The sequence below is a fragment of the Bacillus rossius genome, assembly GCF_032445375.1.
Source record: "Bacillus rossius redtenbacheri isolate Brsri chromosome 9 unlocalized genomic scaffold, Brsri_v3 Brsri_v3_scf9_2, whole genome shotgun sequence".
In the NCBI taxonomy this organism is placed as follows: Eukaryota; Metazoa; Arthropoda; class Insecta; order Phasmatodea; family Bacillidae; genus Bacillus; species Bacillus rossius.
In genome coordinates, this window is record NW_026962013.1 from 21,307,838 (window position 1) to 21,321,102 (window position 13,265).

A 13,265-nucleotide genomic window follows, 5' to 3' on the forward strand; every position below is an offset into this window, starting at 1 on the left:
GTAAATAAGTTACGAGATAATACAGTAACACACGTACTTAAAAGTGTTCAGGTTATTTATTCCCCGCAATTTTTTTTTTGCGTGAAATTGTTTTGGTTATATTTTGTAACAATTAAATACAAATCATTCTTTTACTTGTCAACAAGCTCTATTTGTATCATATAAATATCTTCTAAATCCAAATAAATATCTCTAATATGATCAAAAATTCTAATGAAGGCAACTATTTTGTTTACTGCATGAATTAGTTTCATAAAAATTGGAAATCTACTCTGTGGTTGATCATTCTATTTAGGAAAAGAGCTCAACACGTTTTGGAAATGTATTAGCTCAAATAATTAAACTTTGTATTAGTGTTTATGAAATATTTTGTCAAAGTTATCAGTTTTCAAATTTATTTTGTGTATGATCACGACGATAAAAATTATTTAAAGTAAAGCGCTAAGATTTAAATACATGATTCCTTTTTAAAGTTTTCTCTGTTTGCTCTACTATTAAGAAATTTTTAACAAATTCCCCTAAAGATTTGAAACCACAAATTTAGAAGTATTACACAACACTCAGAACTGGACAATTAATAAGCTGCTGTATTGACAATGAAAATTATGTTTGTGACATCGATTCTTTCCAACTGAACAAAACTAAACCATTAAAATATCAAGTCATAGTTCCAAAAAGAAAAAACTGTTTGCATTATTTTAACGTTTAATGAAATATATGCTTATTTTAAGTAATGATTGGCGTCTTTTTGTGGTAGGCCTACGTGTTTTTTTTTTGTTGCCTTGTTAGGTAGATCTCAAAGAAATACTACCTATTGTAGCCGTTAGCATGGTGCGACTTCCGGAATATTTTTGTAATGCTTTTCGTTTTAGGGTCCATAGACCCCAAAACAATAGTCATCTCAAAAGTTTATATAGCCTTTATATTTATATATATATACTATATATTGTCGCGGGTTGAAATTTTGCAGGGTTGTTGAAATCAAATTTAGGGACTTTACTGACGGGACTCTGGGCTGGCTGCTCTGTTCACTCGTCAGCGCAAGTGGCGTGACCATGTAATTGGGGCACGGGGCCGGCGCGGCGCGCTGCGGGCTTGCAGAATTTTGTTTGTTTGTTTGGCCGCGCGCTGGCGCAGCCACGGGCCGCAGTTACTGGGGCGCGCTGTCGTAACAAGCCGCGCGGTGTGGCCTGCACATTGGGGTAGAGGGGGGGTAGTCTTCCCAGATGTTCTAGTTAGTTGTTTAGTAAATTTGACTTCAATAACGAGCTTTTGTTATGGTAGGCGCGGCAGGGCGCGCGAATTTAAGCGCAAGTGAGTGGTGACTCGGGGCTCACTCAGGCGGAGGCTATGCGTCTCACCTGTGGTCACGAGTTGTTAGTTCGTTCGTGATTTAGGAATTCAAGCTTTCGGGCGGAAGCTATGGTCGACGCCAGAGGCCACGAGTCGTTTAATTTAAGTTAGGTCATAATGTAGTCGTCAAGCTTTCGGGCGGAGGCTATGGCCCTCGTCAGGGGTCACGCGTCATAGTTTTTAAAATGTAATGTTCGTTCGGGATTTCAAGGGCAGGAGAGGCCCCTACGTTATTTTTTTAAAGTAATCGATCAAGAAAGGCTTTTCGGAAAATGTGAGTATGGACTTATCTTTGTTTTAATTTTAAGTATTAATTATGATTTGAGGTATTCGGAAGGACTAGGGAAGTGTTTAGTGAAGTTCTCTCATTCTCTCTCTTGTAAGGTCGTTCAATCGTTAAGGAAGTAAAGAGATTATTGTTTTAAATTGTAATCCCGCTATTTAAATGTTCTTTAAAATGATGTTGAGTATTTGACTTTAAGAATAAAATAATTTTAATTAAGTATTATGTTATTTTGCAAAATCTCCTTAGTTCAGCTCTCACCAGACATCCTGTACGGGATGACGAACCTATGATCCTAGGTACAGTAAAGTATTTTATGAAGTTAAGACTAGTTGATGCCAAGCGAGTTGTTTCTATGTAAAGAGCTACGATTCTCGCCCCCCCCCCCCCCTCTGAAGGTGGATCGTGACAGAAATGGCGGTGGCACCGGCTAGGAACACGTGACAGAAATGGTGGAGGCGCCGGGTAGGTTCTATTTCTGGAGAGAGAGAGAGGTAGATTTTTATGTTTATTATTAAGTTAGTTTCAGCTTCTGATAGCAGGTTACTAAGAGTTTACTTGAGGAGAGGATTACGGAATTTTAGTCTATAGTGGAGGAAGTCTTTGAGATTTTTTTTTTGACGTAACAGATGTTTATTTGAGGATACTTGTAAGGATAAAGTTTATAGTGATAAGTTGTTTTAAGTCGTTGAATTTATTGTAGATTTATATCGGGGATTATTACGTGAGGAGAATACGTTATAAGTTAAATGCTTATTAGAGATAATGCAAGTGGTTTAATTTAATTGAAGTTCATTTTAAGATTGTAGGTTAAGAGAATTATAATTTAAAATAAAGTTTTTTGTCGTAAATAGGAATTATTTTCAAGAGAAGTTTGTTTTGTTTTCGTGCGCGTAGGAGACGAGACGTACGAATTAAATCAGTCGAGGAAAGGATAAACGTTAGAAAGGAATTAAAGAGAAAACGAGAGTTTATGTAAAAGAGAGTTATAGAATTTATAGTGATGTTTTGTTTTAATTAGAAAAATGTTGAGAGTTGTTTCAGAACGACACGTCAGTGGACGTGGCAGAGTGAACACGTGACGGGGAGGTGCTGAGACCTAGCGGAGAACGGAGGAACCGCAAGCGAGGGTTGGCGCACCTGATGGAATTCGGTGACGTCACGGGCTCATAAGGAGACGTGGACAGGCCGTGACCTTGTTTTGATCAGCTGTACGGTAACTTAGCGATAAGAAAATAGACTATTGGTTAAATAAATTTAAATTTAAGTGTGTTTTAGAAGAAGAGGAACTTTCAGTATGTAAGTAATTTATTTTAAGAAGTGTATGATGTATAGGCTAGAAGTGTTTCGTTGTAAGTTGTTTATGTTTTTGTTAGTTAAATTCTACCTCGGTTTTAAAAATATTTTTTTGGGATTTGTAAACATTATTAAGGAGGTACACTATAAAATCGATAAGCATTGAGAAAAGTGGGAAGGATAGTTTTTGTGTATAGAGGGAATTTACTCCAAAAGAACAGAGAGACAAAATTAATGTTTTCATTAGGGCGAGGGACCCTAAGGTGAGGCGTTGTGTCCCTGGGAAGAAAGGGAATTGTAGCGCAGACCATAGGAGATGGGCTGACTACGGAATTAAGGGTCAGGAGAATCCTGAGAGTTGTGAGTAATTGGGGCAGGAGTTCCCCATGGTAGTACCGAAGTGGCTATCCTGTATGGGATAGGGTACCATTTCAATGAAGTTTGTTGGTGGGGTTAGAGCCCCCTGTGTAGTGGGCCTATAGCAGATAGGCACTACAGTGAAATTTTTGGTTATTTTGTGAGGTAAATTCCCTGGAGGTTAAGTAAGATTGGATTCAGTTAGGAAGGAGGGAAATGAGAAACATTGCTGTAGAGAGTTAGTGTACTTGCCTAATGTGAAATTGAATGTTACTAAATTAATTTAGGAGAAAGTTTTGTTCGGTAAATAAATAATAATGGAAGATAGCTAGATAATTAATTAATTTTTTTTGAGTAAGGTGTTTTAAGTAATGAAATAAAATAAGGTGAAGTAATTTGAATAATTGGGGAGGAGTTTCTTTAAGAGTTTAGATAATTGTTTTTGAATTTATTGAGATATTCAGCCAGTGGAGTTTGAGTATGAGAGATACAGTGAGATCTCAAGGAAATTGGTTGTTTATTAATTAGGACGAATGAGATTTTATGATTTAGAGTCAGTAAGCATAGTTAAATTTACGACATAATATTTGTTGACAGTTTACAGTTATTAAGGAGAAAACAGAGTAATCTATTTATTTTTATTTTAAGGGTTTGAAGATAAGATTATGAATTTTTTTTTTGAAAGTTTCTTGGGCATGTTTGAATAATTTTTATTTGGATTTTAAGAAATTACAGAGAAAATTTAATTGATTTACATTAGTTTGGAAGTATGGAGGTTTAATGTTCGATTAGCCCTAACTTGATGGTCGGATCCCAAAAGAATGCCGTAAAACCGATAGCCAATTGAGAGGAATGCGGTAGGCGCTTGTGTAGAGAGGGGTTGTGGGAAAACTCCTTGGGACTGATGGCAGATCAGGGGCCCTAAATAGTGTGTGATGCTGTAAAACCAGTGCAGAGAAAGCCTGGTATGCTTAAATTTTTGGGCACAGGTTATGTAAACCTGGGGTTCCATGGGATTTAGTCATGTTAGCTGCTGTGGGACATTAAGATTTCCAGGCTCCATAGTAAATTCAATGTAAATTTTTGTTTTCTTAAAATAATAAATTTGTTTTTAATTTTTTTGAGATATTTGATTTGTAACAGTGAATACAGACCCCGAGGAATAAGAGTCATGCTGTGAGAGGAGAAGGTGGTAGGCCTAAAAGGGTACAGGCACCACAGAGGTTATGTGCATTGCATAATTTAAATATAAGGAAACTTGAGAATTTGAAATTTTGTTGTTGGGTTGTACACCCATAAGAAGAGTATAGGCAGAATTTTTATTGTTATGAGATGTCTAATTTAATTGAAAAGAAGAAAGTTTAAAGATGCAAGGTAACATTATTATTGTAATAATTGAAAGAGATTAAGAGGTAGAGAGAAATAGGCAGTTTTTGTTTGTAAGTACTAAAGTTTACATATAGAAATTTAGTAACTAAGAATGAATAATAAGTTAAGTCTAGTGTAAAAGTTTTTTTTAAGTTTGTTAAGTTAAGAGTCACAAGTAAATTTTTTTTTTAGAGAGAATGTCTTTGATAGGAAGTATTAGAAACTTATGGGAAGTTTAGGGTAACATAAATAATGTAGGTAATTAATAATAAATAGATGGTAGGTCTTAAGTTAGGATTAACATTTGAAGCAGAATTTAATTAAGAAGAAGGAAAATAAATAGGCCTAATGAAAAGAACAAAAAAGGATTTTATGGTAAAGCATTTTTTTTAAGTAATAAACAATGAATAATAATGTTGTTTCAGGGTAATGTGTACTAATAATACAATTTTTTTTTAGGACCAAAGAACAGGAATTATGTAATTTAAATTAACATGTATTTTTGAAACTGTTACAGATTCCTTAAGATGAGCTGAGCAGCAGTCCAGTTTACAAGATGACAAGAGTTCGAGAGACAAGATACAAGATCACTGAAACAAGAGCCAAGACTGAAGATTCAAGAGAAGAGAAAGCTGGCAGCCATGGACTTACAAGTGGAGATTAATAAGGTCATGTAAAGTTTTATTTTTTTATGGAAGACAGTAACTGGAGTTTTTTTGTTATAAACATTATTTACAGAACTTTTTAGGTTATAGTAATGTAATGGAACTAGTGAGTTGTGGTAGCTGTCAAAAAGAACTAATACCTTAAGTTTAATTTTTAAAGTTAATTTTCTTAATTTACAGAGGGATTAGTAGTTTTTTTTTAAACCTTATTTAGGTTGGAATTTAAATACAATAGCTTATTATAAATGTGTACGAACAGTTCAAGTTCACAGTACTGATAGGTAGGTCAGATGATCTTATTGATTTTGATGATTTGTTGTTTTGAGTTGATTTTTAAGTGTTGTGAATTAGACAATGAAATAGTTCTGAAAACTTAAATTATTTCAAGCTAAGAAATAGTAAAGTTAATTGTAACTCAAAGGACACCAGAATTTAATTTTTTTTTTGAATTAGTAATGTTTGAAAATTTTATACTTTACAAGAAAGGTTATAAACAAACAGATCGGATGGAACAAGGATGCAGTAAATCACAATTTCATTTAGAATTATTGATTAGCTTTTGAGGTTATGAAGTAAAAGTAATTATAATTTAAAAGTTTGAATAAAAAAATGTTTTTTTTTATTTGTTTGAAATAGAAAGTTTAAAAGTTAATTAGTCATGATCTAGGTGGGTGATGGGGTGGGAATTGGCCACTCTTTTTCCCTATAACCTCCCTAACATGGCCTTCTATTACATCTAACAGAAAAAAAAAAGAAGAAAAAGAAGACTTATTATTAGTTAGAATGTTTTTTTATGAAGATACCTGATGAACTTTTTTTTTACTGTTTGGAAGAATAGAAGCAAGGTTAGTCAGATATTTTTACTCAGAAGAAGAAGAAGATAAAGCAGTTTTATGACTCGACAAGCCAGAGATTGGTGTTTCCCCTCTGCGCTTCTATTGACTACGTTGTTTACTCTCATGGGATAGCTGGTTCGGCACCATGGAGAGAGATTGGTGGGCATTGTGGTTGCCCCCAGAAGAAAAGAAGAGTAGAAGAGGTTATGGGTGGGTCATGTGAACTGACCTTCAACCCAGTTACTTCGTGGGGACTATTTGCTGTATAGAGAAGATCAAGACTCAAGAGTTAGGGAAAATCATTGGAGGTCATGTTTCCCTTCCTTAAGTTTTTCCTATCAAATTATTTGCCTGATTAGATTATGCTAAGGGTGGGATACTTTATGTTAGCAGTTGAATTAATTAATTATATTTTTTTGTGTGTTTGCATCCTTGCCCATCGATTGCAGTTTAGTAGTTAGTTTTGTATTTGTCAGGCGTGATGGTAATGCCTGTTGATGATGTTTCAGAATTGTAATCTGTTCGTGATGAGGATGGCACAACTCCGAAGCAGATGTGGGGAGAAGTTGTGAGCTGCCCTGGAAGCCAGTCCAGTAGCTGTTGGAGTTGAGTGGTGTTTGCTGATGGCCAGCCCAGGGGGCTACTCTTCTCGACAACACTGACTTCGAGGAGTTGCACCAACCTTCACGAGATAAGAGTTTAATTAATTGAAACACTGTAAGGACACTTAATTTTTTTTGAAGAACGAAAGAAGTATGGTAATAAACGGAAACCGAAAAAAAAAAATAATAATAATTATCAAGAATTTGCACATTGTTTAACGAATACTGAGAAACTAAGAACAGTAATTTAATTTGTAAAGAGAGCTTCACTAACAGAACAATTTTTTTAGAATTGAGAACTCGAGCCTCTGAAGGTTCCTGTGAGAACAAACCAGATAAAAGTTTTACATTTAATTTTATGAATACTTGTTGTTTTAAAATAAATCTTATGCAGAATCTAGATGTATGTTCAGACAGCAAGGAACTAAGAAAATTATTATTTTTGTGAAATGAGGAATTTATAGTTATGGTTTAATGGAAAAAGACAATTTGTAATTTTGAGGTAGCTCGATGGGGCTCGAGCTCTGTGAGGGGAGGGTTATGTCGCGGGTTGAAATTTTGCAGGGTTGTTGAAATCAAATTTAGGGACTTTACTGACGGGACTCTGGGCTGGCTGCTCTGTTCACTCGTCAGCGCAAGTGGCGTGACCATGTAATTGGGGCACGGGGCCGGCGCGGCGCGCTGCGGGCTTGCAGAATTTTGTTTGTTTGTTTGGCCGCGCGCTGGCGCAGCCACGGGCCGCAGTTACTGGGGCGCGCTGTCGTAACAAGCCGCGCGGTGTGGCCTGCACATTGGGGTAGAGGGGGGGTAGTCTTCCCAGATGTTCTAGTTAGTTGTTTAGTAAATTTGACTTCAATAACGAGCTTTTGTTATGGTAGGCGCGGCAGGGCGCGCGAATTTAAGCGCAAGTGAGTGGTGACTCGGGGCTCACTCAGGCGGAGGCTATGCGTCTCACCTGTGGTCACGAGTTGTTAGTTCGTTCGTGATGTAGGAATTCAGGCTCACTCAGGCGGAGGCTATGCGTCTCACCTGTGGTCACGAGTTGTTAGTTCGTTCGTGATTTAGGAATTCAAGCTTTCGGGCGGAAGCTATGGTCGACGCCAGAGGCCACGAGTCGTTTAATTTAAGTTAGGTCATAATGTAGTCGTCAAGCTTTCGGGCGGAGGCTATGGCCCTCGTCAGGGGTCACGCGTCATAGTTTTTACAATGTAATGTTCGTTCGGGATTTCAAGGGCAGGAGAGGCCCCTACGTTATTTTTTTAAAGTAATCGATCAAGAAAGGCTTTTCGGAAAATGTGAGTATGGACTTATCTTTGTTTTAATTTTAAGTATTAATTATGATTTGAGGTATTCGGAAGGACTAGGGAAGTGTTTAGTGAAGTTCTCTCATTCTCTCTCTTGTAAGGTCGTTCAATCGTTAAGGAAGTAAAGAGATTATTGTTTTAAATTGTAATCCCGCTATTTAAATGTTCTTTAAAATGATGTTGAGTATTTGACTTTAAGAATAAAATAATTTTAATTAAGTATTATGTTATTTTGCAAAATCTCCTTAGTTCAGCTCTCACCAGACATCCTGTACGGGATGACGAACCTATGATCCTAGGTACAGTAAAGTATTTTATGAAGTTAAGACTAGTTGATGCCAAGCGAGTTGTTTCTATGTAAAGAGCTACGATTCTCGCCCCCCCCCCCTCTGAAGGTGGATCGTGACAGAAATGGCGGTGGCACCGGCTAGGAACACGTGACAATATATACAATTCAAACTTTTATAGTCACGATAACTGTCGTAATTTTGCACAAATAACTTTCAAACTGATAAATGAAATCTCGGTCGAGTTCGTTAATGGGCGATATCCGACCAAATGGGCAGAGATGGCTAAGGTTTTAAGAAAAACAGAAAAATCGAAATAACTCCCAAAATATGATTAGTATCACATCCGTTTTAACGTTTAATAAATGTTATGAGTAATACAAAAATTTTTTTATCTTAGAGAACTTTTTGTACAACTAATCATAACTGCAAGAAGTAAAAAAATCTGGGTTGTCAAAAGAAATCATAACTCCCACAGTAGGAATAATATCAATTCCATTCAAATTGTGTATAAATCCTTTAATTTTTATCTAAAACTTTTGTCAAAAACAATTTTTGATGAGACGAACCATTGGTAAAAGGTGTGGAAAAAACAGGGTTTGAATATTTAAAGATAATAATAATTTCCATATTATGTACGTTATTGATTCCTAATCTTTTTTATTGAAAGAGTATTAATTTTATCTACAATTTTTGTCTGAAATAATTTTTATACGACGAACCATTATTGCAAGGGGTGGAAAAAATTGGGGGGTTGAAAAACCAAAAATTCCATATCTTCCTCAGTAGGCACACTATCAATTCCGTTAGAATTGTGTATAAATCCTTATATTTTATCTAAAACCTTTGGTCGAAAATAATTTTTTTATAAGATGAACTCGGTGCAAGGGGATAAAAAATGTGCGATTAAAAACAAATTAATAATTTCTGTACTATGATCACTATTCAATCTGTTCTTATTCATTTAAATATAGTAAATATTAGATACAAGATACCTCTAAAAAAATTAATTAAGAAACCATTGTTAATATTTAAAATGTCTCTAAGCGGATATTGATGATTTTTCTGGTAATGTTGTTAAAATGAATATAAGTCACTTTTCTTCCAGCATAAAGAAATATAAACGTCAAAATCTACCTGCTCCTGTAGGCTGCGCCGAAAGGGATTTTTTTCATGTGTTATGTGTCAACCTTGTTCAAACAACTAGGCTTATATATATGTGTGTATATATATGTATATATAGATATATAAATCACAGCCAATGAAGCAAATTGACGCAGTTTTAAAAATCTGGTGTACTGCTAAACTTGTTGGTGTATGCTTACTGTTGTGGTAGCCACTCTCTCTACTGCTGCTTACTGCTGGCGCCAGTACCATTAATAGTACTCGTTGATTTATAAATAGACCCTTTTGTTGTGTATGTGTTGTCGGGACGATATACACTGGCTGTCACTATTTTTCAAAAAAAAAATATATATATATAGACATATATATATATATGTGTGTCAATGGTACTGTTATGCTCTTGTACTGTGACCCTTAGAAACATGCATAAAATGTTATTTATCATAAAACACACACTCTTGGACACAGGTAGCTAGGTAACATATATCAACACATAAAGATAGAATTCAGGTTTTTATTATTAAGTTTAAAATGGCTATTCATCAGGGACAACTAACATAGGTGTAGAGATAAAAATCAATATTAATATAATTAGATAAAAAAATCACAGAAAAACAATCCTAACCATACTGAACATGACTCGTGGATATGCGCTTATGTAAATTAGACATCAGGAAAATACGTAGCACACATGAATCGTTCACAAAAGTTCGTTAGTGTAAGTTCAGAAAATAAATCAAATGATGTTTTTACGGACGCATTCTTACATAACAGAAAAATTTTTGAAATCATAGCACAATTAATTAGTATGATTACTATTTATGTTTATATTTGGGTTCGTATTTGCCTTGGCTTAACTCAGTTTATATGGTAGAGACACGAAACTTGTACTCCCATTTCACCTCTGGGTATCACAAAATAAAATAATAATTTAAATCTTGGAACTAACAATTCATGACGTAGTTCAGGATAATTGACACCTTTTACGTGAAAACTAATCAGTTTGTAGTCAAATCGAAGTGATTCACGAAGAAATTACATACAGCTGGGTATGTCTATGGGCGATACAAAATGCAAGATCTTTACTTACAGATTTTCACTCCTAATAACATATCCGTCAGAATATGCCCTTATAATCTTACACATTATTTATTTATACGTCGTTTAAGCTCATCCTGAGTGTCGGATGGCATAATTTAGCTAGCTATCTTTCAAATTTAAAATAGGCCTCGCGCCTTTGCGTCGGCATCAGACGCCTTCATACAACCATTCTTCTTATTAATTAAGACGTTCTAGACGCCTCACATCTAAAACACGGCTTCTCATTGGCCGAAACCAAAATCGGTTAGCGTAATTTACAATATAAATACCGTAAATAACACTTATTAATACAATTTAAAACACAGAAATGCGGTAAATTTAAAACGAAAATTTCCAACAATGAAAATTTCTTTAAGTAATTCCCCGAATAAAATCATCGTTTATTCGTTAAGTTCATTAGTCCTTAGAGGGGTATACTCAATTTACTGTCCATATAAGTCCATTTCAGGTCATAGAGCATAGCTCTTGTAGATATACATAATTAATAAAAATATATTTAAATAACTTTTGCGGGCGAACAATATACAAATTAAATAATAAAATTTCATAATTATAATAACAATCAAAATAATAAGTTTTAATAAATAATAGTATCATTAAAATAAATCATTACTTTCTGTGCATTATGAAAATAGTAACAGCACACTGGATAGTTTTATAAGTCACTATAGGCAAAACAAATGGTAGTTTTCACTTGCAGGTCATGACATATCTTTTAACACACCTGATTGTTATTGATGAGTTTTTCCGTCTCGTATGACCTCATTTTGACGAAACGTTACCCACCTAGATTAAACATTTAGTTGGCCTATATAAAAATAGAAGTTCAACGAAATTTGTTTTTTAGTAATTGGAATATTAATTTTATTGAAACTGTAATCGGTAAGTCACAATATTCTCATTTTAAGACATCTATAAAGAGAATATGGACATAAAAAGGGATTAAAAATAGAAACGGTAAAAAAACCAATGAAATGTGATGGGTGTGAAAGAGGTCTGAAAGGATAATCCAATTAATTGAATACAGTTTGATGTAGATATTGAATAAAACTAGCTATTGTAGCCGTTACCAATGTACTTCTTTCGAAAAATGTTTATGTAGTTTTTCTTTTATTTGTCCGTCGACTGTTGTTGCCACCATATTAATTAATTGTTTACCCAAGTCATTGCTTATAATTTACTCACATACAATAAAATATTTAAAACCCCATATAATTTCACAACGAGCCTTCGGCAAAATTTTCATGGAAAGTATTAATGAATATAATTTTTTTTTCGAAACGACGGCACTTTTATTAGCGAAATGTACTGCAAACTTAGTTGTTTTTTTTTGGTTCTTCAAACGTCATACTGCTACGCCAAAAAGAAAAGAAAATCACTACCTACAGTATTATTACGAAATAATGTGGGGAGAATCTTCTGGATCTCAGAGAAAAAAATTAAGAATGAAAACCAGCATTTGAGTTACAAATTTTATTATTTAATTTTTTTTCTTATTTCGTCTTTTAAGCGTGGGGAAAAGGGTTCAGTTATGTTTAATCATAAAACGTTATATCTCTATAAAAATAATGCTGGATGTAAGCTTTTTAATAGTATGATTTTATTAATACTCAGAAAATGTGCTAGCGAAGACGCGGGTTATTAGCTAGTCTCTGAATGATACCATGAATAATAATGAGTCTCGCAATGTCGCGCTGGCCGTGAGAGCTTAGAACCGTTGCAGTGTAAACCCCCTGCGAAACTCGGTCCACTCTAGTGAACCAACCTGTTTAGATAGACTCTCAATCAATGCACTGTCTTAGAGCTTAAAGAATACGCAAAAATATTTATACCGAAATTTTTCACATTGGGCTCTTCAGTTCGTTGCAAATCTTATTTTTAGCTGTTCGGGTGGTAGAGATTAAATATAAAACTTACTTTATAAATAATTTGAATTAAATCTTATCCTTAATCTAAACACACTAAATATTTTTAACATAAATATGTTAAATAGCGTTTATACATTATTCCGATTGGTTATTGGAAAAATTATTTGAAAACTGCATAATTGGGAAGCATTTTAAGGGACTGCTTTAAGTCGCTGTTATATAGAACTTAATTGCATGTTTTCGGTGATACGCACAAGGTCTATAACAGTAACTAACGGTATGTTATTAAGCATAGTCAACTGTACCAATGTGCAAAATTTCGTATTTGCACAAATTTTTTACAGATGTCCTTTTTATTTCTTTGTTTCCTGGGCTAATAGCTGTTTTGAGCGGCAGGAAATAGGCGCAGCGCTGGATGGTTTATTTCTTGGGTTCCCTGTAAATCTAAACTTGACATTAGTGACCATGACCTGTCCGTGTATTTTTGTTCAGATATTCGTTCCCTTGCCGAGAGTTAGGCTAATCCCACCCTTGCCTTCATTGTTCGGCTACTTGGGGCTGCCACTGTCGATTTCTACCTCACCTCGCAGCGCAAATTTTTTTCTCTCTTCAATGACTCATTTGCATTAATTGATGTTGGATGTTCTGATGTGTAACATGTTAGCTCTCAGTATAAGTTACGGCTGTGTTGGCCTGTGGAATGTTTAGAGGCAGGTCATTAATATAGACCAAAATGTTAAAAACTTTACTAGTTAAATTATGTATAGCATTTAATGTTGATTTATGTTATTGAAAATCATATTGATTATTGTTCAAAATA

General features: G+C 34.6%; 1 long non-coding RNA gene across 1 annotated transcript; it reads left to right on the top strand.

Moving 5' to 3' along the window:
- Nucleotides 1-945: 945 nt before the first annotated feature.
- On the top strand, nucleotides 946-8,283 carry LOC134542943 (uncharacterized). Its single transcript, XR_010076869.1, has 2 exons — nucleotides 946-2,935; nucleotides 5,175-8,283. It is a non-coding gene; the product is annotated as an uncharacterized LOC134542943 (long non-coding RNA).
- The last annotated feature ends 4,982 nt before the right edge of the window (nucleotides 8,284-13,265 follow it).